The sequence below is a fragment of the Mauremys mutica genome, chromosome 3, assembly GCF_020497125.1.
Source record: "Mauremys mutica isolate MM-2020 ecotype Southern chromosome 3, ASM2049712v1, whole genome shotgun sequence".
Classification (NCBI taxonomy): domain Eukaryota; kingdom Metazoa; phylum Chordata; order Testudines; family Geoemydidae; genus Mauremys; species Mauremys mutica.
Window position 1 is genome coordinate 59,671,276 of NC_059074.1, and position 25,137 is coordinate 59,696,412.

Sequence of the window (25,137 nt, forward strand, 5' to 3'; positions counted from 1 at the left end):
TGTTGCAGAAGGCTAGCGTGTCTGACTCAACAAGGCAGGGTTCTGGAGTCTCAAGCTGACAGGGAAAATGGGCTCAGAGGTAAATTCAGCACATCAGGTGACAGTCCCAAGGGGATCTCTGTGACCAAACCCATCTCAGTGACCTCCAACAGAAATCTTGGCTGAGGAAGATGTAAAGGAGCAGCAACTCCATGTCTCACTGTGCGAAAGTGCAGTGACATCCAGGTTATTGGGAATGCCAGCCTGAGTGACAAGTAGCTGTCCGTATCTCAGAATACCCTCTCCCAAATAGGGCTCATCAACAGGGAGCTGCTTACTCTCACTGATGTCATGTCCTACATAACATTTCCCAGTCTTCTCAGGCTGCAAGAAGCAGGGGGAACTAGTTCTTGGATTTGCCTGAGCATTTTGTCAGCTTGCAGTTACCCTGGCACCTCTGCAGCCTTCTTAACTTGAAACTCATCCCACTCCTGCTCTCCTAACCTTCCCCTCCAAAACCAGCAATGGTGAATGTGGCCACTGAACCCATCCTTGAGCTTTAGACTTCTTTCTCTTTCCTCCTGTTCTCCATATTATCATTGCTCTAGCTTCTCCTAGTCCTCTTATAGCCTGGGAAAATCAAGTATGAGCGATGTGGCCTCCAATCCATGGTACCCATCCCTAACTCCTCTTTCAGAATGTAGAATATTACTGTTTTATTTTTTCACAGCAGTTTTCTTCCAAAGTGCAATACATTAGTTTATGTATTCTGAGATTCATTTTACTGTATTTTAAATATCCATTCTTCTCTCCTAATGTGCTGCCTTCCAAGGTATAGCTAGACAGAGTTTTCTAGTTCCACTGACTTCTGTCAATCAAGCCACTTGTGAAGTCTGAAAGCTAAAAGAAAAGTTAAAAGAAAAGTATTAGGTTCAAATGGAGATCAGTGAACGCTCTATCTTGAATTCTTTTGGTGTTATCCAGACATATTAATATAAAAAAAAATAACAACAGCAATTCCATATTTGCCAACAGGCAGAGATACTTATTCATGCAGGATTATTCAGTGTGCCACTTCCACTTTAATGGGCTCATATTTCATCAGTATATCATGGCTTCAAGGCTGTCATTTTTGGCACAGCTCTTGTCTTTGGTGTATAAATTTAGAATTTAAATATAAATAATCCAGATAGTTTAATTGTTGGCCAAAAGATACTGTTAGTTTCAACTGGGACTTTGATGTTTCAGTAGACGTTTCCCTTAGTAGAAATTCACCCTGACATATGTGCAATGAAATCATTAGTTACACCTGAAGCAAATTTGGCCCCAGTGTGTTCATTCTCTAAAATGAATAAAATGTTGCCTAAAGACCACATTTTAAAGTGCTTTTGTTGTGACTGTAGCTAAAAAGACCATTCCCTAAACTGCTTGAATACTGTGGCCCAAATTCATAGGATACTTCAGACCAAAATTGTTGAAATCTCACAGGAATAGTTGAACTCCAAGTCTCTCACCTTTAAAGGTGGTAGAAGTCTCACCAGACCAACTCATGTTCTGCTGTACTCTCATGAGAATAGCACTCATCAATGTCATATTTGAACTCTAGTCCTTGGTTCTGCCTCAAACCCAAACCTTGAATCCAATCTTAATCTGGACCACACCCTTTTTTATTCAACCCAACACTGCCTTAAACTGATGGATCAAATTGCTGTTAGAATAAATTGCCATGTTCTGTTTCAGAGGTGGCTGCATTACGGTAGCAGGTGGAGTGTTCCTTTTGTATACTTCATTTGCCCTCTGGTGGATTACTTTGGTATCTTTTGGTATCAAAGTTTTGCAGATTCACGTATAAAATGTTAGCTGTTTAACATTGTTAAAATACAGCAGTCTCTCTCTGTATATCAATGCTACCATTTTTTAAGATGCCCTCTGAGAAGTTGGTGAAAGTACCCTCTGGAAACTTGGCAAAAGTAGAGAAAAGCATTTTGCTTCTGAAGGTATACTTCCTGTATATATCTGGTGTTGTATGATTTTAGGTCTACCATTATTCATATCAAACCATTATGCGCCTTTAAAATATTCCAGTGATAGTGGAGTCCATGAAACATATACACATTTATATGTAGACCAGAATAACTACAACCACATATCTTTTGATTTCAAAACTCACATTTCCTTTTTTTCGAGGAAGCAGAAGAACAAATCTGATTCTTGGTTAACACCACTGCCCTCTTAAGTGGCCAGGTCAAATGGGCAGAGGGTATTATTGAAACTGGCAAAAATGTCTTGAATCCAAGGATTGACATCATCTATTTTTCTGATTCAGTACTACATTAACATTGGAATCTATGGATTACTTGTTGCCTTTTCTGAATATTAAATATGTGTTTTCAGTGACTCCAAAGAAACCTCTTTCTTAATATGATGTTTATAAAATTTGTTTTACTTTTTCAGATGGATTAAATTATTCTGGCCTTAATGGTTGGTCAAATGAGAGTGCCTGCAGAACTGACAGATCATGTTATATAGTTTATTCAATAGGAAGGCCACTGAATGCAACAGGAAAGTAATGAAACTTCCAACAGTCTGCAAAACATTATACTGAGTTATATTTTCACACTGGGCATCATTGTTTTTCTGAATTGACTGAAGTTAAGTCAGAAAACTTGAGAAAAGTCCCATTCTGAAATGAAGCTTCACTTGCAACTGTGGTTGACTAACATCCTCCTTAGTTACTATGGTTTGGAAAGTACTTCATCATTCTCATATGATAAGAGTACATCATGCTGCTTCTCTCCAAATATAGAACAGAAGTATTTATTGAACACTTCTGCCTTTTCTGTATCTGTAAAATAGTTACCATCTCCATCTAGAAATGGACCTAACTGTTGCTAGAATTTCTTTTGTTCATAATATACTTTAAAAACTCTCTTATTTCCTAACCCCTGCTGCTCATGGATTTTTCCCCTGATGTCTTTACCTTCCTTTATCAATTTTCTGAACTTCATAACTTCTAATTTATATCAATTGACATTGATACTACAGCAAAAGTTCATCTTATGTGATATGAAGAGGGTGTGAAGGATGCAAACTTTGTAACATGGCTTGGAAGTATCTTCATCTGGGAAAATTTCTATAAAATATTTACTGTTTGGCATAATTGGTCCACTACAAAGGCAAAAGCAAAAGCTCTTGGTGCAAAGTTGATTCCCCTTGTTCAAAATTCTTTGTTCTTCAGCTCTCAAACATTTAATCATGGGGTTTGTAAGCTACATCTGCTCAGAGGAGAGCAGCTGACTTGTTGAGCTGTGGATGAGATATGGTTGCTGGTGTAGCTGGGTCCTGACCCACTGATAGCTTTGAAGATCAGTGTGTGTACATATATCACACACAAACAGGATAGGACACCACAAGCACATCACTCCTATTCTCTAACCCCTCCATTGGCTCCCATTCTACTTCAACTGACAGATCAAGGCCATCAAGGCCAGATCTTCAAAGCCATCAGTGGGTCAGGACCAGACATGCCGAACCCATGAAAAAAAAACAACGCAGAAATTCGGCTTGTTTTTGGCTTGATTGGCTTGTGAGTTGCTTCTTGACTGTTTTTTTGCTTGTACCTTGTTGATTGTTTGGCTTGTAGTTTGTTGTGTGTTGTAGCTTGTTGCTGCTTCTTTTTTTTTATCAGCTCCCAGCAAGCAGGGGCAAAGAGGGGACAAGCAAGGGCAAGGGGCAAGGAGAGGCAAGGGTGGGGAGAGAGTCAGAGGTGCACAGCAGGGCCATCACAGTCCCAGACTGCACGAGGGAGGAATCTAGTCACAGAGTGTTGGGGTTCTTAGAGATTGGCTTTTTTTGGCCTTGTTTTGAAATGGGATTAGCTTGATTTTTGGCTTATTGTGAAAGTAGAGGTGCTTATTTACCACATGAAAGTTGGCATCTGTGAAAGTCAGGACCCAGCTACACTGGCAACCATATCCCATCCACAAATTTGAGGAGACTACAGTTGAAGATGAAGGTAGAGGAAGTGACTATTCATGATCTTCTGTTTGATGATGACTGTTCCCTGAATGCCAAATTTGAGTCTGACATGCAGTGAAGTATGGACTATTTCTCTTCAGCTTGTGACAACATTTCAAGGCCTTCCTCAAGTTATCCTGGGGCATTTCAACATTGATCCAGAGTTTTGAAAAGATCTCACTTGTGATTCTTCCACCTGGTGACACCTCATCCCTACTGGAGTTACAGTCTACAAGCAGAGGAGAACTGCTGAGGCAGAGCAGTAGTGCCAGCATGTCTACTGTTAACCAAGTAAGCCATACCAGCATCCTTGTTCGGTGTGCCACAGGAAGTTCAAAGCTCAAATTGCCTGATCAGCCACTCACCTGTTCACAGAAACCAAACCAAGCAGTGATGTCATGGTCATCTTCAAACTTGAAAGATGAATGATAATTAAGAAATTAGATTATTGATTTATTGGAGGCTGCTACTTGAAAAAAATAGATTAGTTAGGTGACTTAAGACTTGTTAGAGTGATCATGCTAGAATGTAACTAACAATTTTTGTTAGCTGATTTACCAATGGACCTGTTATTGTTTGTTTTGCCTCGTGGTGTCTTGCCACTGGTCCCTGAATAAAGTGTATCCTTGGCTGAGATACTGTCAGAACTACATAACAACTAGTAAGGAATCATAAAATGTCTGCATTGCTATTGCTTTTCAGAAAAAAAAATGCAGTTAAATTTTTGGTATTCTCATTAAATAATTATTATCCCTGTTTCTCGCTCTTTCAGCCATCTTTTTCAAGTAATTATGATTACATTGAATGATATAATATGTAGCAGAACTGATCTAATACAATAGTACATAATAACAGACTTCTCAGAAATTCTCAATAAGAGATTTTTTTTATTTGGTAATGGATAGTATTAACTTTATGTGGAAACTGCTGACATAGCAGCCACAAAATATATTCACACTTCCTTTTGCTCAAAACTATGTAGGTGGCCAGCATATTTTTTTGTACATTTCACTGATGCATACCTAACTTCTGGCCTCAACATCATAAAAACAAGCAAAAACCACTCAAAATAGGAATGAAAAATGGGGAAATTGAATTAACAGATGTAGAGTTTCAGAACTTCTTCAGTGTATCATGAACTGAAGAAACAAAATGTTAAATGCAAAATGGAAACAAAAGAGAACTGGAGGAAATTCTGCCTTTTTAAATGAGAGAAAGCAGAGATTTTCCTAAAAGAGCTTGTGAGAGCTTGACCATATACATTCTCTTTCAACTTTGGAGACTATTCAAAAATAGAAACTTACCAAAATTCAATTGCATACATTGCATCCTAAACATTCAAAACATTTTAAAAGGAATTTCAGACGTAAAATAAAAACTTACTGGTGTCCAGCACAATGTACCTCCCTTGTAAAAATGCCACAGTATTTTACAATCATGATTTTACAGAAATAACATGGTTGTAAGTTGTGGTGGTTTGGACCACAGATGTCTGTTATATATAGGGTCTACATATTCATCAATCTGGACTATATGAGGTATCCAACACCTACTTTGCTCATACAGTAATGTGGTTGTATCTTTCTGGGATGACCAAAAAACCACGGTCATGGTTACAGGGCTGATTGCATCTCTGTCCCTTCCTGATCTCCGAGTGCCTTCCCTTGTACTTTACCTGTTTTGGGGTGAGATTTCACAAATCTCCCACTCTTGGACTGGGATAAGGATACAACGTCCCATCTCTGCCAATCACTTATTACCACATAACTCCAACTAGACATCTTCATTTCTTCCCTTCAGGAGCTTGTCACTAGTGCTATAGTGACCAATAACCTTTTAAAAACAAGGTTGTTTGTTAGTAAATAGAACAAATCATTAGAGAATTTATTTTAAAACAAACAGCCTTAATACGTATTTAGACTGATCTAATCTTACTCTTCACTAGAAGCTAAGATAGATGGACTTCCCACTTGAATTACAGGAAGAAAATAGGTCCAATTTACATTCTTTTAGCAGGCCCTAGAATTCTTGGAGCCTAGCCAGGACTCCATTTGCCTTCCACAGAGATTGTATCCACCAGTCTGTTTCCCCTCTCACAGGGAAATTCACATAAAACAGTACTTAGCTGTCTACCATCAATTTGAGAACTCCAGTTTTCATTTTGGATAATCTATTAGAGCACCCATATTTGAACATGGGGCTTGGAATCAAAAAATAATTACTAGATTTTATAAAGCAACTTCAGTTGCTTTTGGCATTCATAAGTGAGTCTATTTCTGATATAAACAAGATTTCTTTAGATAAGAAATTAGTGTGCTCTTTTTGGAGAGAGATGAATACTATGAGTCTTTCGTTACATATAACACATCCCAGTTTAAAATGATTTATTGATTTTATGTTTCATTTATTACTTTTGAGATTACCACTATGTTTAGGCTATATATATATAAATTAAGCAGATGTGATGAAAAATCAGCATTTATAGGCTAGACACATGAACTTCTACAATGAAATGATCACCTTGCCAAATTTTAACCTTCAGAGATGTGAAATTAAAAGAACTGCATCTGTTTAATGCTTATGTCCTTGAAATATGTTCATGATTTGTAGCAAAGACAGTTATGTCATTTGCTGTGAGGACAATAAAAAAGCTGCAATTAGTTACAAGGTGAACAAAAGTATTCTACATGCAGCCCTGGTTGAATCGATGGGATAGCATAACCACTATGCTTGGATACATAAGCTTTATAACTTCAGAAACAGATGCTTCCTCAGTGAGTAGGCAAAAAATGAAATAATAATCCAGGCAAATAAGGGAAACTAAGATTACAGGTGACATTAATGTCAAAGCATTTAATGTGATATTGCCTGGAACCTCATTTTGATCTTAATTACTAGCGTGTATTTCAAATCATTTTTCTCCATCCTATAATCTCAAATCATTATGCTTTCAGTCCAGAGACCTGTATAGACTACATCATTTCACTGACACTGGGGATGATGTAATCACTGAACACTCTTGCCCTGACAGGGAACACAGCCGGCTCATTAAAATGTATTCATATAACAGTAACAAGAGCTTGACAAAGGGCAGGAAAACAAGTAGCTGACAAATAGTAATAAACAACTGACAGAGGGCAGGATAATCAGAGTTAAAAGAATGAAATTCTTGTGCCTTGTTACTGCAGCCTGAATATGGCAGAAGCACACATCAATAAAAAAAGTCACAAAACCCCCAAACACCATCCGTCAATGGATCCCCTGGCACCACTCTTGAAGATGGAGTTATTAATGATGGATTATTTGGATTTTGTCAGCTAAAGCCAGACTCTCAGCATTTTTTGAACATCATTTTTTGTGTGTAATTATACTTGGCAGTTCTCTAGCCATTCCATGGAACACTAGTGCATTATTCAAGGACCATGCTCTTCAGCTGAATGAGCTAGACCAGCAAGTACACAAAACAACACATTCTTTTTATGACCTCTCTCTCTTTCTCTCCCTCTTGGTCTCTCTAGCCTCACTTATCTGTGGGACAGACAGACATAACTGAATGCCAAAGTCACCATTGCACAATATATAGGGGACCCACAGACTTCCCACCCCACTTTGCAGACTGTAGGTGAAACATTGCTTAAAAAGCATTACATAGGTGGTGGATACCATAGGCTGGGGGAGGCTGTACCTCCCCAAACAGTCAGGTATGGCCCTGCCCACGCTCCACCCCTAGCCCCCCTCGTTGCTGCTCTGCGAGCACAGCTCCAGTCCTTCAGCGCTGGCCCCGGCTGGTGCTGGGGCTGTGCCACCCGCCTTCCCAACGCTCCAGGGCTGGGGGTGGGGAGGCTGTGGCTGCACACTGCCCACCCTCCCAGTGCTCCGGGGCTGGGACCGCATGCCGCCTGCCCTCCAGGGCTGGAGGGGCTAGCCTCTGGAGGGGGCTGGTGGCTGCGGTGGGGGGGCAGAAGGGGCGGGGCCTCTGGCAGAAAGGGTGGGGCTGGGGGCTAGCCAGCCCATGAAAGCAGCTGCTGGACTTCCAGACTGCTTCTATATAGTTTCCCCAGATTGGTCAGGGGAAATACTTCCACAGCAAAAAGGAATGAGTTGTAATGTTCAAAGACAGGTGGGATTTTAAACAAAAGAAAAGCTACCCAAAGGAAAGCCAATCACCAGTTATTTTAAAAGGATGCCACATGAAGTTAGCCTGAATTTTAGCCAAATTGTTTTGGTGATATAAGCCAGTTATGGTTTGTATTATGGTATTTTATGTGAGTGTGTTTATATTCGCTCACAAAATATTCATGTACAGTTAGTTCAGGGTTCGGCACCCTTTCGGAAGTGCTATGCCGTATCTTCATTTATTCACTCTAATTTAAGGTTTTGCGTGCCAGTAATACATTTTAACGTTTTTAGAAGGTCTCTTTCTATAATTCTATAATATATAACTAAACTATTGTTGTATGTAAAGTAAATAAGGTTTCAGAATGTTTAAGAAGCTTCATTTAAAATTAAATTAAAATGCAGAGCCCCCCAGACCGGTGGCCAGGACCCAGGCAATGTGAGTGCCACTGAAAATCAGCTCACGTGCTGCCTTCGGCACCCGTGCCATAGGTTGCCTACCCCTGATTTAGTTGGATCAAATTTAGTTCCTCACAACAACTTGAACACGCTAAAAATAAGCAAATCACAAGTAAAAGTGACACCCAACATAATGTTAGTCTCCCATTATTAGCTCACTACCATCATGATACTCAAACATACCAACATCCTGAAAAATTTTCAGTAACACCAACTTCAGCTCTATATTTGCATTCTGAATACAAAAATCTGATCACCCATCTGATATACATTTCTAAAGAAAATATCAGCTCATGGACACTGTTTTACATATCTAGTCATAACATGTTATATAATGAAATAATAAAGTCAGTAGGCTCTTTGTAAGGGTTGTGCATGCTGAGTGATTTTCAGTTCTTTGATATGTGCATTGAAGGAAGTAGTGTGGCTGAATTAAAAGTGAATGTGTTCAAGAAGTTTCTAGTGTGTGTGTGGTTGAGTGTCTTGATAGTGGCGGGGTAATGTTTGGAGACTGCTGTTATGTTATTCCACACTTACCTTTCCAATAGCTTTTTTAATATTTCAGATGGCAGTTTTCCTTCCTCTGCACTCTGTTCCATCAGCATCACACAAAGTTCTGTCCTTGTCCTCGCCCCCTCAAAACCCTCTATATTTTATTGCTGGGTTAGCTCATATTCATCTACCATTTCTGTGGAGATGAACACAGCTTCCCTCTAACCTGTGGCAAGGTGGACAAAATTGTATCACCTGCTTGCCCATCCCTAGAACTGGCCCTGATGCTCATCTACTAAAATTATCTTCCCACTTCAAGGAACAGATAATATCAATTCCTTCACTGGGTCCCCATTGACCACTCACTCAAGTTTGCTCTTCTTGGCCTCATTTTGAAGGTTCTGTACAACTCCGGCTTGGGCTATGCCTCAGCTCTGTGCCACCTTTAAGTTTTTCTCCCTCCCCTGTGTTCTTCTTGCCTTTGTCCATGCTGCTTCTTAAGGATGGAATGATCCCAGGTTGCCAGACCTCTACTCTCTGCCTATTCAAATGCCTCATGCAGACACTCTTCTTCCAGAAGGTGAACAAAAAACAACCCAATCAGTTAAAAACAAACATACTAGGGTGATCAGTTAATCTGAGTCTCAGAGCACATCTTGCCTTATGTGTGTGTTTATCTTGCAAGATGGCAAGATACTCAGGGCAAAGGCTGTCTTTATTTGTCCTCCATAGTATCTAGAGTATGATCAGTGCTTGATAATTGATAATAAGGAAAATATATAATATTATTTGAATCTAGTGGACAGTCCAGTATAAACTCCCACAAAGGTGGCGGCTTCAAAATCTGGCTTCAGAAGTGAATTTATTTCATAATCCACTGTTAAAAAAAATGTCCATATAAAGGAAAGTTCTCAATGAAACCCAGGGCTCATAACAGAGAAGACACCTGCATCTTCAGAACAATAATTTATTTTAAGTCCTCACAAAGAGCCACCAAAATATTAATGAATATGATCCTTGGGTGGAGAGCATAATGTTCTGTTCTACATGAACATCTGCTAATATCTGTGAGCACTTTGGATGCTGGCTTGCGGCATGTTCGGCTTTACTGCTTGTTATAATAAATTAATGAAAAGACTGACTTTATGACTGCGGTTCTTTTAATTTGGCCAACAGGGATGTGTTGCAGCTCTGTTGTGAACTGGTTTTAAAGATTACCATCTTGTTAAAGCTGTCCCTGTAATGCCAGGGGTCACACTGTAAATACATAATAATGAATGAGATTATGCCTTGCTAAGCTTGTGTACTGCCTTGAGTCAGTAAGCAGGGCTAGCTCTAAATGTAGACACTTTTTTTCCTTCTGGTTTGCTGCATGCCACCTTTCAGACCTAAGAGTTTTATGAGACTGGTTTTGTAATAGAGAGGAGCCAGGAGGAGAGGAGTCAATCCAGCAAAGCACTTAAGCATGTGTTTAACTGCAAGCATGTGAATAGTCCCATCAAAGCCTGTAGGACTACTCCTAATCTTAAAGTTAAGTGTATGTTTAAATGCTTTGCTGGGTTGAGTCCTCAGTGACTAAGTCTGTGAAGCAGTGGTTCTTGTTAAATCTTCTAATAAAGGCAAATAAGTTGTGTGAAGCACCTACAACCCCCATCAACATCAATGGCTCCACTGGATGCCCAGCACTCCTCAGGATCAGGCCAAAATTGGTATGTTGTAAACTCTGCCTTCAAATCCTTTTTCACTGATTCCAGTGGACTCAGTTGCAGTCATCCACACTAGTGGTGACCAGGACAGAACAGTTGAGAAACTGGAGGTAAGTTTGAGTAATTTTTTCCTGTTGTCCCACCTAATTTTTTCTTTTTTAAATTTCCATTACATTCCTTCATTCCACCCAAATAATTTCTTTCCCTGCTTGGTGTTTACACCCTGCCAAATATTTGAAGACTATTATCATGACGCACAATGGCATCCCTTGGCCAAGTCCACTATGTACATATTTAATAGAGATGTTCGGGGTGGAGGGGAGGGCAAAGGAGGGGGAGGAAAAATTGTCTGTTTCATCAAAAATATTTTTTAGTCTTTCCTCTTAAGCCAGTCCCTACCAATTCCCTAAGTCTTTTAGTTTCTCCTTTCAGAACTCTCTTCGGTTTGCCAAAAATTTTCTGTTAAGTGATGCCCAGAATTAAGCACAATACTCCAGGTGCAGTTTAACTATAACTATATACAAAGGACTGTTTACCACCCTGGCCTCTGATGCAAGGCTTGTGCAAATACAGCCATAACATGCACTGGGTTTTTTTTAATGCCATGATCTCACTGTGATTGCTAGGGTAATTCTCCTTTCCTTTTCCAAAGAGTGAAACCACTTTTGCTTTTTCTCCAGAGTTCAAATACCATACCCCTCTAAAATTCCCTATGATTTTTAAAAAACAGTTGTCAGCATGCAGTCAGTTCATCAGCTGGTTCAAAACTCTGGATGTTTAACAGGAATGGAAGACCTTGCTTTACAACACTGATGAACTCCTCCTATTGGCCCCCACAAGCCTGCTATACTGGACCCAAACCTTGGGTCTCACATGTTCTTGGCTTACTGGAGCTGGGCAGAGTTCAGGCACTGTATCTGTCATTTTGGGTATCACACTCCAGGTACAGACTGGTATCTGGCACCCCTCTTGGCAGTAGAGGTGTTATGGACCAATTGGCCTGAAACTACTGTTAGCTCTCCCAGGCCACCCCAATAACTGCTGTATGCTCCCAGAGTTCACCAAAGCTGCGATCCCTCTGGTTTACTGTTTCCCTCTTCCAGGCTACATGATAGTGAAAGCAAGTAATGCAGAGACTCTGCAAAGAATTTCTAAACCAATAACACTTTACTGACAGAGAAAGTGCAAGAGATCTAAGTTTCTATAGAAAAATAACAAACATCTGCATGTGTAACCTTCCCACCAGTTTCCTGACCACTTTAAGAGCACTTTGAGTTTTGCTTAGTCTTTTCAGAAGTTCCAAGCCTTTCCTGCACTCCTCCCCTCCTCCTTAGTTTTCAGGTTCTTGTCAGGGTCTCTCCTCCCAGCCCCCACAACAAGCATCCTTCAGCATGTTCAGGGCCAGTGGTCGAAAGGTTCCCCCAGTCAGATGGCATGTCCCTTTTTAATAGAAGCTCCTAACACCTTTCTTTGTTTCTGCTTTTCAACTGGGGATGTTCTGCAGAAAACCTAGGAAGATTAGTTTCCTTTAACATTGCCATTCTGTACAGCATACTCATTGTGCTACCAGAGCAGAGTTATTCAATATTAATGACTCTTTGATTGTCCTATAGTGTCTTCAAAAGAAGGTATGTGGGACATGTGACCAGTCTCTGCTAGCAAATGGATGACTGAATACACACTCAGGGTTAGAGTTATACCTACAGTTAAAAAAAATCGATTCTGAATTCCATGTAGACAGATTCTCAAACCTTCCCCAGCTTATAATGATAACTATTGATAAAGAATGGGTAAGAGAACACTTGGAAGATCTGAACATATACATATCAATTGGTGCTGATAGGAATCCCAGGGTATTATGGAATTAGCTAATAAATTTACTTTATCAGTGACAATGATTCTGAAGAGACAAGGTGGGTGAGGTAATGTCTTTTATCTTTCAGGGGTCCCAGATTCTTTAGTGAAACAGCAACATCAGTGCCACATTGGGTACTAGCCCACCTCAAACTGCTGTCATTCTGGCTCCCATACCTACCAAAACTAAACAGTCCAGCTCCATAGTTAGCCACCTTCATTTACACAACAAAAAGAAAAATCCCTTCTGCGTATCAGTTTCATAGTATCAGTATGTAATCCTTAGAGTCTATTGAAATATAAAGCTAATCAATGTAAGAGTGATGCTGTGGTAGCCTCAATACTAACTTTTTTTTTCATTTGACTTTTAATTGCAAATATCTTGGCTTTCATTTGCTTTCCTTTTTTGCCTGCTTGCTGTTTCTCACAGTGTTTTGACTGAGACCAGAAGAACAGTGTGGTTCCCAAGAGCAGAGGCAAACTGACAATCTGGAAGCTAGACAGGAATGTGAAAATGGAGATGTGAAGCTGGCACAAACTTCTCTAAAAGGGGAACCCTTTTCAGATGTAAGAGAATACATAGGGGTACTTGGTAAAGGGCTCCACTCACCTTACCTGTGCCTCCTTGTGGGTAGGTCTGGTTATTAGCTCTCATTCTGCAGAGCACCCACTGTCTTTGGTTGATTGCACTTTGTTCCCTATCTCTCTTTCTGACTCAGCCCTCCAGCCATGTCCCTATACAGTCCCCACATTAGGGATATCAAAGTCCCATTGGGCAAGCTGTCTAAATGCTACCTCAGATGGTCTTCCATTTCACCCGTAGGACCTGTGCCACTTCCCAGTGTCGTAGGGGAACTCAGGACCACCCACAACTCCAGGTTGCAGCCCAGGGATGCTGTGACTAGCAGTCCAGGTTTGCTCAGTCACTGTTTCTCTGGGCTTCTTCCAGTCTTACCTCTCTATCTCATATCTCTGGGTTTACTACTGGAACTTCCTCTGATCCCCATGGCTAATTCACCCCTCTCAGCCTCTTGCCACCTTCCTGGGCAGGATCTTAGGGCTTACTCTCCCCCTGGACTGCCTCCTTGTCCCTTACCAACTCCCTTTTCCTCTACAAGAATGACTGCAAGCTTCTTCCTTGCAGCCTCCTCCTGCTCTCACTTTCTGGCTTTATACTCCTATCCCAGCTCCTCTCCCAGCTGGGCTTTGTCTGCAACTAGGCCTTATTAAGCCCTGGCTTACCTCCAGGTACAGCATATAAGGTTAAATGGCCCCTTCTGGCCCACATGAACCCACTCAGGTCTTGTGTGGGGTGAAAATATTAAAACTTTAGGTAATGATCACTTTAAGTCCTACCACTCACCCCTATAGACATGCATTTGAGCTGCAGAACTTGGATCTAAACCTGAACCACCTTAACATTTGAGCGGATTCAGATTTAGAATTTTGGATGAGTCCATTACAAAGATAGGGTTCAGCTGTGAAGTTCAGAGCCAGAATTGCATTCCCACACCTCTCAAAAATTTGGGAGCATTTGGATTCAGACCCATTCAAAATACATAGGTTATTTTAGGTATCCTCCTAATACGCAAATTTGGAAAGGGTCTTCCCAACTCCATAAACAGATTGTTCTGGAAGAGTCCTGCTCTCCTATCCCTACCCTCAGTGTGAAAGTAGGAGTAAACTCCACCTTAATAGTCTTTAGTCTTTGGGAGACCTTCAGAATAATGGGAAAATGTATAGTAGAGGGAGTTTTCCAGTGATGGAACTTCTCTGGGAGATTTCTAAATGATCTGAAAGCATTTATGGGGGTCAAGAGGGCATTTTCTTTTCAATGTGAACTTGCAGTAGCACAGACACCCGCTATCAAGCAAGGCGAACTCTCAGCAAGACAGGAAGACAGTACTAGGGAAGGGAATTAAACTCCTGCAGTGATCTGAAGTCTCCTAAGAAAGGACATACTTTTCTAACTATGCCGCAAAGACACTCACAACTGAAAAAACAAACATTTTTGGCTAAGTGAGAAATATACATAAACATCTCTATGAACTGAGAGAGGAATAACAGAAGCCTGCATTTTGAAAAGCACATGTGCGGAATACATACTAAAACTAGTCTGAGAAGAAAGTTCTACAGAAGATTCTTTAGCTTGGAAAGCACCACAGGAGGGCACTTTTTACATGGAATATCTAACATAGATATTCAGCAGAAGAATCCTTTTTTAAAAAATAGATTGGGTGTGTTTACATAGAAAACATTAGTAATAGGTACCAAACAGTGAGATATGTGATAAAATAAGTTTTAGTAATAATAAATATGCTATTTGATCCTGCAAATATTTACATACATGCTTAATTTTAAGTTTGTCCCTAATTCCATTGGCTATTTGCAGCATCAGGGCTGAAGCAATCATACATACACAAACAGGGCAACATACTCATAACTGGATGGCTAAAGCTGGACTCTTCAGTCCATATTTGTCACCTGTATAGAAGGCTTTGATATGTTTTACAGCAGTGCTGAGCATCCACATAGCACACTAATGTCAAAGGGAGTTACAGGAGCTCAGCAACCAAACCAAATCAAACCCAGCTTTTATTCTGGTGACTAAGTATGAATTTAGGATCCTAACCTTGGGCACAGAGTTACAAAAAGTGTAGACATACTTTGCATTGTTACTGGCAAGGAGATGGACAAGATGACTAATATGTCTTTTCCACTCCATTTATTTCTGTGCGTGTGTGTGTGTGTGTGCGCGCACCATTTGTTTTTCTCCTTTTCAGCTGTGATTGGTTGCCAATGTTGTTCGTGATCAGACTCTGTTTTTAAAATCACATGAGATGGCTGTAAGTTCTTGAAAGAAGTCCAAATACACTGGCCACTTAACTTGGCCAGAACTTCTATCTACAACATTATATTTGATAGCCAATAGGGGTGTCTAAGAGCATTTCTATTTAACTCCTCTTGTCTCTAGATAGAACCATGTCTAATCCTGAAGGAAATTATGTAGCTTGATGGACACTGGGTTCTATTGTTGAAAATAATTAGCTTCCCTAACTCTTATTAAGGAATGAAGTACAGAATGTCCAGAATATGTTCTCCCTTGATTTAATAACTAATGGCCTTGCTTCCCACCTCCTGCATCTTGTGGATCTCTGCTTCAAAGATCCTCTCAATGTGACAAGATTGAGGGGATAGTGGAAGCATGGAGCAGGGGTAGAAGAGTAGCCAGCAGTTCTATAGGCCTAAACTGCATAGCATTTGCTCAAGAATCTATGCTGCTGCTGCTAAAGCCCATAGTTTGGAGAGAAGTTCTTACATTCTTAGGGCTTGATGCTGCAATGTGCTGAGTGCTCTGACTCTAATCCAGCAAAATACTTTAGCACATGAGTAGTCCTACTGAAATCAGAGTGACAGTTCATATGCTTTTGCTGTATCGGGGCTAGAGTGCTCAGCGTCTTGCAGGATCAGCTCTTGCTTTTAGAGCAAAGCCCATTTACCTGTCCTATGTGTTGGTGCAGGGGGCAGGAATGTGAGAATAAATAGCGGTCATTATATAGTAAACATAAAACTGGAGGAGAGTCTCAAGAATTTTATTTTTTAATAAGTCTGGTTTGGGGTTTGTTTGTTTTTCTTTTTTTGTTAGCCTTTAGTATTCACAATACCTTCTTATGAGCTTGAAAATAACATTTGGTTTCCTGTCACCATTGTCTTTTTCTATTTGGCAGGCATTTTCCTCCATTTCTTACAGAGCACAAGCTGACAAGGCTGTGTTAGATATTTACTGCTTGTGGTTATCAGCTCCGATGATGCCAAGAATGATGGAAGCAGAATTCTGGGACAAAAAATTGTTTGTTCATTTCTCCTTCCTCTGCTGTTTATGTGATTCTGCAGCAGCAGAATAAAAATGTGTGTAGGGTCATGAATTAACCAGCTGACATCCTGAGAGCTGCCACAAATGCCATTTTTTGTTACTGGGGCAAAATGCACACTGAATCCATATATCAAAACCATTTTGAAGGTTAATTTTCCAAAGGATACTTGACACTTCAAATATATGTTGCCATATCCTGCTGAAGCAGAATGCAGCAAAGAAGAGGTTAACAACAGTGCCTGTTATTCTTTCCCTTCCTCACATTCAGTTTGGGGCTGAAACTGCTTGCCCCAATTTTTAATTTGCTTTTCTAATATTATATTGTGACTGTAACCTTAACAATGCAGCTGAAGCAGGTTTTCTGAAAATTAGTTGTGAAATTGTAGCTTCTTAGTAACACTCTTAAATGTCAGAATCACAGTTTGTTTGCTTTTATATGGAGTTTGTGTGTGTCTATGTATCTATCTAAACATAAAGGTAGATATTAAATGCATTTTAATAAAGTATATTTTTATAGAAAAAAAATATTTTTTTATTATTTATCAAACAACTGAAGCCAAACTGCTAGCAATTCTTTCCATATAGAGTTTTTTTTCATGCAGTCAGATCCATAGAGATCTGCTTGCAAGCACTTAATTTATTATTTCAAGCAACGTGATGATTGTGACAAGTACAATAAAAAGGCGGATCATGTATACCTGTATGGTTAGCAGAGGTGGAGAAGAGCAAGAAGTTAGATAATGACAAGCAACAACAGAACTGTAAGAAAAAATGTAGATGAAAACATCTACCAAAATCTAAAGTTCCTGTCATGCTGGCCTCTTACTGAAGTTCAGAATGATGTCAGCCTGTAAGAATGAATTGCTTCACTTTCTAGGTAATTCGGTGATATGTAAGTTCACCAAATACAATGCCTTTATAATAGCTATTAATCTTTGTGGAAAAAGTGCACTATGCACTCTGGAATGTACTGCATCTATTCTCTGTTGAAACCTCATCTTTGTTCCCAGTAATTACCATCTGTTTCTAATTTATGATAGTCTGATTCAGTGGCAAAGACTACCTAGCTTCTGTACTCAAGATGAGCTGAAATAGTTTATTATATTTTTATATACTAGAACCATATTTTTAAAAGCCGTAAAAATAAGTTAACTTGTTAAGGAGGATATACTGTATAAATATTAATGCCAGTTTAAACAAAATAAGTGTAACAGACCTTTTATAAATCTCCATGCAAACACTACACACATTTTTCCTGCTTGTTGATATGTGCCAAGGTCACAAAAAGTGTATAGAACTAATAACATTATTAAAAAAAAATCTGTGCTGACATTTTCTCAATTCAATTAGAACAGTAAAAGTGATCATAGGATAAATTAGAAGTGTTTGATTTTAGCACTGCAGGAAAAGATTAGTCACACATGGAAAGATACTACAAGATTTGTCCCCAAATGATTTCCATGTCTTTGAGCTAATTGGCTGCTCCTTGAAACATAGATCTGATTGCTAAAAAGCAGAGTTGCAATAGTTGCCCTAGAGACTTCTTTCTTTCTTCAGTGGCTTTGATTAAGGTTCATAAGCTTGCAAAGATTTTCAAAAAGGATGAAATAGGTTGATCAACAAAAGCAACAAAGAGTCCTGTGGCACCTTAAAGACTAACAGATGTATTGGAGCATAAGCTTTCGTGGGTATTTACCCACGAAAGCTTATGCTCCAATACATCTGTGCGTCTGACGAAGTGGATATTTACCCATGAAAGCTTATGCTCCAATACATCTGTTAGTCTTTAAGGTGCCACAGGACTCTTTGTTGCTTTTTACAGATCCAGACTAAGACGGCTACCCCTCTGATACTTGATCAATAAGTAGCCTTTGACCAAGGACTCATTGCTCTATCTATGGCTCTATTTGGCTTGATTACGCTAATCCAAACTGGGGGAAAAAATTCACTCCAATATTTGAATGTTTCACTCTTCTCAGCCTCCACACCATCTCCTTTCAGGGTCCAAAAAAGCAAGAGCTTTTGTAGTCACTGACTATTTGAGACAGGCTTTGAAGGTTAAAAAAAACTATAATTACCTGATTCAAAGGACATGATATGTGATCCTGAACTGTATATGCAATAAATTATTATTCATGTTACTGAGATCACGGATATTAGCTTAATGGTTATTTGGGGTTAGGTAAAATAATTTTCTCCCTTAAAGCTAGTTGGCCATTAGTGCTAAACAAAAATTACTTCCTCAAACCAACCAGCCAAGAAACACTATCATTCTGGCACGTCAGATGATTTGAGGCCTGATCCAAATCCCACTGCAGTCAATGGAAAAAGTTGATGGTGAATTTCCCAACTGGCTCAGTTAAACATGTCTAATGCAAGTATCCCAGTGCTTCCACATCCTCTGTGGATTAACAAAAAGAAATAAGTGTAAACAGCTTGCACTGACATTTTAATATCCAATTTATGGAGGCCTGGAATGCTACCCTAACCACCTTTTCACCAATCTATGGGGGACCATCTCCACTTAAATTTATCTCCTATGAACAAGGGTGAGAGGCTTGCTGGTAACTGAGCAACTGCCACATCCACACCACCACCCAACAGCTCTGGGGGAAAGCCCTCATCAACAGGCTCTGAGCCTTGTGGGCCCAAGCACCCTCAGAAGGGTGGACTGGCAGTACTCCCCAGTCCCTAATTGGTCCAACTACGCTACTTAAGGTAGGAGGGGACACCAAAAAGTTGTCTGTGCAAATAGATGGATCTCGGCTGGCTGCTATGACAGACTCTGTTCCTTTATCTTGCTCTGGCTTCTGGTTCCTGCTCTGACCCTCAGTTTTGGTTCCTGGCTTCTGACTCCAGCTCTGACCACTGGCTTTGGCCTTACCCACTAGGTCTGAGTCCAGCTCCATCCACTAGGCCAAACCGCCTATGCCCTGGTCCTTGATTGGTCCAAGTGTATACTTAAGCCTGGGGGCAACACCAGAAAGTTGTCTGTGTAACTAGTTGGATCCTCAGCTGTCTGCTATGACAGACTCTGCCCCTTTGCCTTGCTCGGACTCCTGCTCTGATCCTTGGCTATGACTCCTAGCTTCTGACACTTGTTCCTGGCTTCTGACTCTAGTTTTGACCCTTGGCTTCAGCCCTACCCAATAGGCATGACTCCAGTTCTATCCACTAGGTCTGAGAGCCTATGCCCTGGTTGTAACAGTTTGCACAGACCTCCCTGACCCCTCCATGATCAGCACCCCAGCAGGGATATGGCGGGAATGGGCATCCCATTGCCCAGTGAACCCCCCTGGACTGGATTGCAGAAGCAGGTTGTTCATTTCCAAGTAGAGAACCATGTTCTGCAGGCTCAGGTGACACAACTTCTGACAGAGAACCAAGTCCTCTGAGGAAAGGAGGCCCATCTACAAGCAGGAAATTAACACTCCAGGCTCAGATTGTTGCCCCACCAATCGAACGGGGCCTCATCAGCATGGTTTCATCAGAACCCTGCTGTATTCCCTTGGAATTTCATCAAAATTGAAATGGTACCACAGAATATTTTGATGTTGACAAATTGGTCAACTCAAATAAAAAAAATGTTTCATGAAAATGTTAACAACCAGTTCTACAGACAAATTTAATTTTCTCAGGGATTTCTCTATGGCACTCAGCACTATAATATCTGAATGCTTCATTAACATTAATTTATTTTATGTGACCAACTTCTGCTGGTGAAAGAGACAAGCTTTCATACTTATACACAGCTCTTCAGGTCTGGGAAAGGTACTCTGAGTGTCACAGTTAATACAAGGTGAAACAGATTGCATAGCATAAGGAATCAACACAAGTTGCAAGACATGTTCTCCAAGGTGAAGTGGGCAGTTAACATCTCCAAAGACATAGAACAAAGGAGGGTAAGTTGCTCTAATAAAAGATATCACCTCACCCACCTTGTCCTCTTAATATCCTGAGACTAACACAGCTATAACAACACTGTAATCACAAATGTTAATTAATGTACCTTCACGACACCTTTGTGAGATGAGGGTGGTTGGTACTACCCCCTGTTATGGAATAGGAACTGAGGCACAGAAAAACTAAGATAAAAAGTATCCTCTAATTTTGGGTGTCCATTAAGATCCCTAGGAGCTGACTTAATACTTAGCATTACATAGCACTTTATACATTCAATGTCTGGCTCCCATTGATTTCAGTTGCAGCTATGAATATTGAGCACTTCTGCAAATCAGACCCCAAGGACTCAGGTTTGGCACCCAGAAAATGAGGAACACACAATTAGTGACCACCTATGAAATATTTGATTTAAGTTACTTGCCCAGCATCACACAGGAACTCACTGGCAGAGGCAAGGATAGAATCCAATTCTATAGGACAGCATTCAATTACCTTAACTCAGAGACTGTCCTTTTTCTTCCAGCAGTACCCTGACTTATTCACTATACACCTTCCAACTTGCTCAACAAATGAGGCAGGCATCCTTGGTTTTCACAGTGGGTTTCACAGATATTTACAGCAGAGGAATGGTGAGACTTGGAAATCTTGGGTTCCAGCCTGGGATCTGGAAGGGAATGTGCACTATTAGGTACAGATCCTTTTGTCCATTCCTTCCCTGCTTGATCTCTTCTACACCATCCCACCCGCACCTGTCCTTGTTGCAGTCCTGTCTCTTCCCCACCCCTGGCTCCTTGTCCCATTCTTCTTGTCTGTCCAGGCCCAGTCTCCATTTCTCAGTATTCTCATCCCAGTCCCAATCAGATTGGGCCAATCTCCTTGTCCAGACAATCCCAGCCTCCTCTCCCTTCATAACCCGCAGTCCCAGTCTCCTTGCCCAGCCAGTCCCAGTCCTCCCCAACTCCCAGTTTCTCTTGCTAGTCCCAGTCTCTCCAGGGCCATTGTCTCAATCTATTGCTTTCTCTTTTCACCCATTCTTGTTCCCCCTGCATTTGAGTCAGACATTGTAGGCCTCCACGCTGCCTAGGGGCCACCATGGAGGCTCATTGAGACCACAGGAGACACTGGCTGTTTGCTCTCAGTTCCAGTGACCAGCTGCACCTTGGCCCAGAGTAGCAATTGCTCATGCTCAGTTTCTCTGTGTTATACCAATAAAAACTAGCAGGATCTTATTAAGAGGGATAAGGCAAAGATGCCACATTTATTGTAAATATAATAGTAAAGCAAAAGGTAACAGCCAACAACGTTGTTTTACTACTTATTTCTATTACTACTAATTTCTTATACACACACACACACACACATATATATATATATTCATTCACACAATCATTCATTCAGGTTCTGTATAGGTGTTATAGTTACCAGCCTAGACGTTGCTCATGCCAAGTTACTGGCCAGGTATCTTGGTCATGAGGATGGAGCCGAGTCTGTGTCAGATGCATCTGATGCTCCTGGAGGCTGGCAGCAGAACCATACACTCAAAGTCCTCAGTCTTTAGAGTCCAGTTTTATAGGAATTTATTCCTATGTCAGTCCATGAGAGTTGCTTCATTCTGCTGTTGCTAAATCAATCAGCAGGTGGCTGGCTCCATGTTATCAGATGTTTGTTTTTAATGCCTTTGAGGTGTGGTGGGGTGAATTCCAGTTTGCCCTCCGGGGGGTCATCTGGTTGATCCCACTTGACACCTTCTTCGGCCAACACTGAATTCTTCAGGTTGGTAACTCCCTAACCATTCATTCATTATTTAAACTAGGCACTCATTCACATACATTCTCTATCTTAATCACATCTATTTCACTGTCTCTTTACCTTTTGGGGTGTTACCAATTTATGTGAGACTCCCTGTCTTTTAACAATCAAAGATAAAGTGAGATGAAAACTTACAGAGGGTGGGGGGTCTCTATTTATACACTGTAACAGCTACTGTTTTGGCTTACTTAGAGCTAATTAATGTTTAACAAGTTTTATACAAAGTATTTCTTTGAGCAGGCTTCACACAGACACAGCTGGTGGCTTGCAGTTTAGAATCACAAATTTACTTCTAACATAAACCTTTAGTTATAAGGCATCAATTAACAATAAGTCATTTTTCATATAAACCATGTCTAATATAAACCTTCTTTAATATCCCTACATCTGTGGGACTGATTCATGTGCAGTCTGGTAAGCACTAGGAGCTATGTGGGAATGCAGCATGCTCAGTGAGGACAGAATCTTCAGATATTTTAGATAATAAACTTAAGACATCTCTCCTGAGCATGTGCAAGCTGAGGTTTTTCAAAGACTATACCTTGGCAAATTTGAACACATCCTGTTCCACAGGAACAGCAAAAGGCTCATCCCTGACCCAAAGGCCACCCCCTCTGCCAAATTTAAAGTTCCTATTCCAAAGCCTGGTGGTGCTAGATAATATTTTTCTTATACAATCAAACAATATATTTTCCCTATTCCTGTTCTCAGAAAGAGCTAAAAAATTTTGGCTGAAATTTTCAAAAAAAATGTTCAGAACAAGGCAGACACCTAGCATGGAAAATTTCAGCCTGAATGGTTAAAGTTTTCAGCAATTGAACAAGGGGTTTCATAATGGGAAGTGTCAAGCAACCATAATAGTAGGTAGTGCTACCAGCCCTGCTTATATTATCATACTCTCCCTTGGCTCCTAGTTCACTTCACTTCTGATGTTAATTCAAGGCATTGATCCTAATGTTCAAAGATATCAAAAGATTGAAACCTTCTCTCCAGGCATGATCCACCAACCTAGCTACATTACTCTGGGGCAATGTAACTATTAAAGCCCAAGATGAAACACCTCTGGCAAAGATTGTCACTTATTTTTGTCACGGTCTAAATTTCTTGGTCAAGGTATAGTCAAGGTCCAGATTCCGGAGAAAATTATTATTATTATTATCTACATGTCAGGTATAATGGGAAATCTTCAGTAAATAGGTGGGACTTGCAACATGCTCTAAATTATTTTGGCTCACTCTAATATCTTCTGGTAGCCAATTGCACAGATAAACCACCCTTGACTGAGAACAGATTATCTCTATCCCTTAGGTCAGGGGTAGTCAATAGGTGGACTGTGGGCCAAATCTGGACTGCCAGATGTTTTTGAATGGACCCAGAAATCTTTTTATTTACTACTTCTTCTTCTTATTATTATTATTACTTATAAGTATCCCTTAGGTCAGGGGAATAATAATAATTCTTATTCTTATTATTATTACTTATAAGTATCCCTTAGGTCAGGGGTAGTCAATAGGTGGACTGTGGGCCAAATCTGGACTGCCAGATGTTTTTGAATGGACCCAGAAATCTTTTAATTTACTACTTCTTCTTATTATTATTATTATTACTTCTAAGTATATATATCTATATAAGTAATAATAATAATAAGAAGAAGAAGTAGTAAATAAAAAGATTTCTGGGTCCATTCAAAAACATCTGGCAGTCCAGATTTGGCCCACAGTCCACCTATTGACTACCCCTGACCTAAGGGATAGAGATAATCTGTTCTCAGTCAAGGGTGGTTTATCTGTGCAATTGGCTACCAGAAGATATTAGAGTGAGCCAAAATAATTTAGAGCATGTTGCAAGTCCCACCTATTTGCTGAAGATTTCCCATTATACCTGACATGTAGATACACAATATAATCGTAAGGAAAATATAACTAAGCAAACCCCTTAAACCCAGAGAATGCAAAAGTAATTTCTTCTGTGGCAAGACATCAATATTCAGATCTAATGTACCTGATCAGCATTTAGACACTTTGATGATGGGTGCTATAGCAAAACCTTTGAGTGAAAGACAAATAAAGTAAATAGAGTAACTAGAAATGCACTTTGCTAATGTCATAGGACCAGGCTGTAATACCCTTGCTAACACTGAGTAGTAACTTATACTTTATTGAGAATTGTTTAAGAACACTTTATCAGATGCCCAAAAAATCACAATCCCACTGTCAAGGAAGAAGGCCATATTGGTTAAAAAACTGACCTGGTTTAGCGGGGAAGTGACGACAGCTAGTATATATATATGAATTTATGAATTGAGGTCCGTATTAGCTGCTCCATTATCTTGCCCAGGATCAATGTCATTTACTCTTTTTAAACATTGGTACAACATTAGCTTTTCTCAAGTCTTCTTAAAATTCCCCGGTGTTCCAAGATTTATTGAAAATCAACATTAACTGTTCAGCTAGCTCCTCAGCCAATTCCTTTAAAACTCTTGGATATATATACACACGCACAAATGGAAGAAAAGGGAAATGAATAGTAAAGAATATAAATCAGAAGTTAGGGATTGTACAATGGAAGGAAATGGATACAAGGAGAAATCTATGGCCAACAGAGTTAAGGATAAAGGAGTTTTTGAAATATATTAGGAACAACAAAAAAATCCTAACAATGGTATTGGTCCATTTCTAGATGGAAATGGTAATATTATCAATAATAATGCAGAAAAGGCTAAGTGTTCAATACATCTTTCTGTTCTGTATTTTGGAAACAAAACCAGATGATGTAGTCATATCAGATGATAAGTCTTTCCATTCCACTAGTATCTCAGGGCTTGGCTACACTTACAAGTTGCAGCGCTGGGAGTTACAGCGCTGGTCATGCAGCTGTGTAGGGCCAGCGCTGGAGTGTGGCCACACTGACAGCTACCAGCGCTGCAGT

General features: G+C 40.1%; 1 long non-coding RNA gene across 1 annotated transcript in view; it reads right to left on the minus strand.

Annotated features, from left to right (window-relative positions):
* Nucleotides 1-746: 746 nt before the first annotated feature.
* LOC123365908 overlaps nucleotides 747-25,137 on the minus strand; it is a 61,686-nt gene continuing 37,295 nt past the window's right edge. Inside the window, exons 3-6 of the long non-coding RNA XR_006577821.1 lie at nucleotides 20,893-21,064; nucleotides 5,672-5,829; nucleotides 4,362-4,409; nucleotides 747-879 (exon numbers count right to left, since the gene is read on the minus strand). This is a non-coding gene — a long non-coding RNA (uncharacterized LOC123365908). The remainder of the gene's footprint in view (nucleotides 880-4,361; nucleotides 4,410-5,671; nucleotides 5,830-20,892; nucleotides 21,065-25,137) is intronic.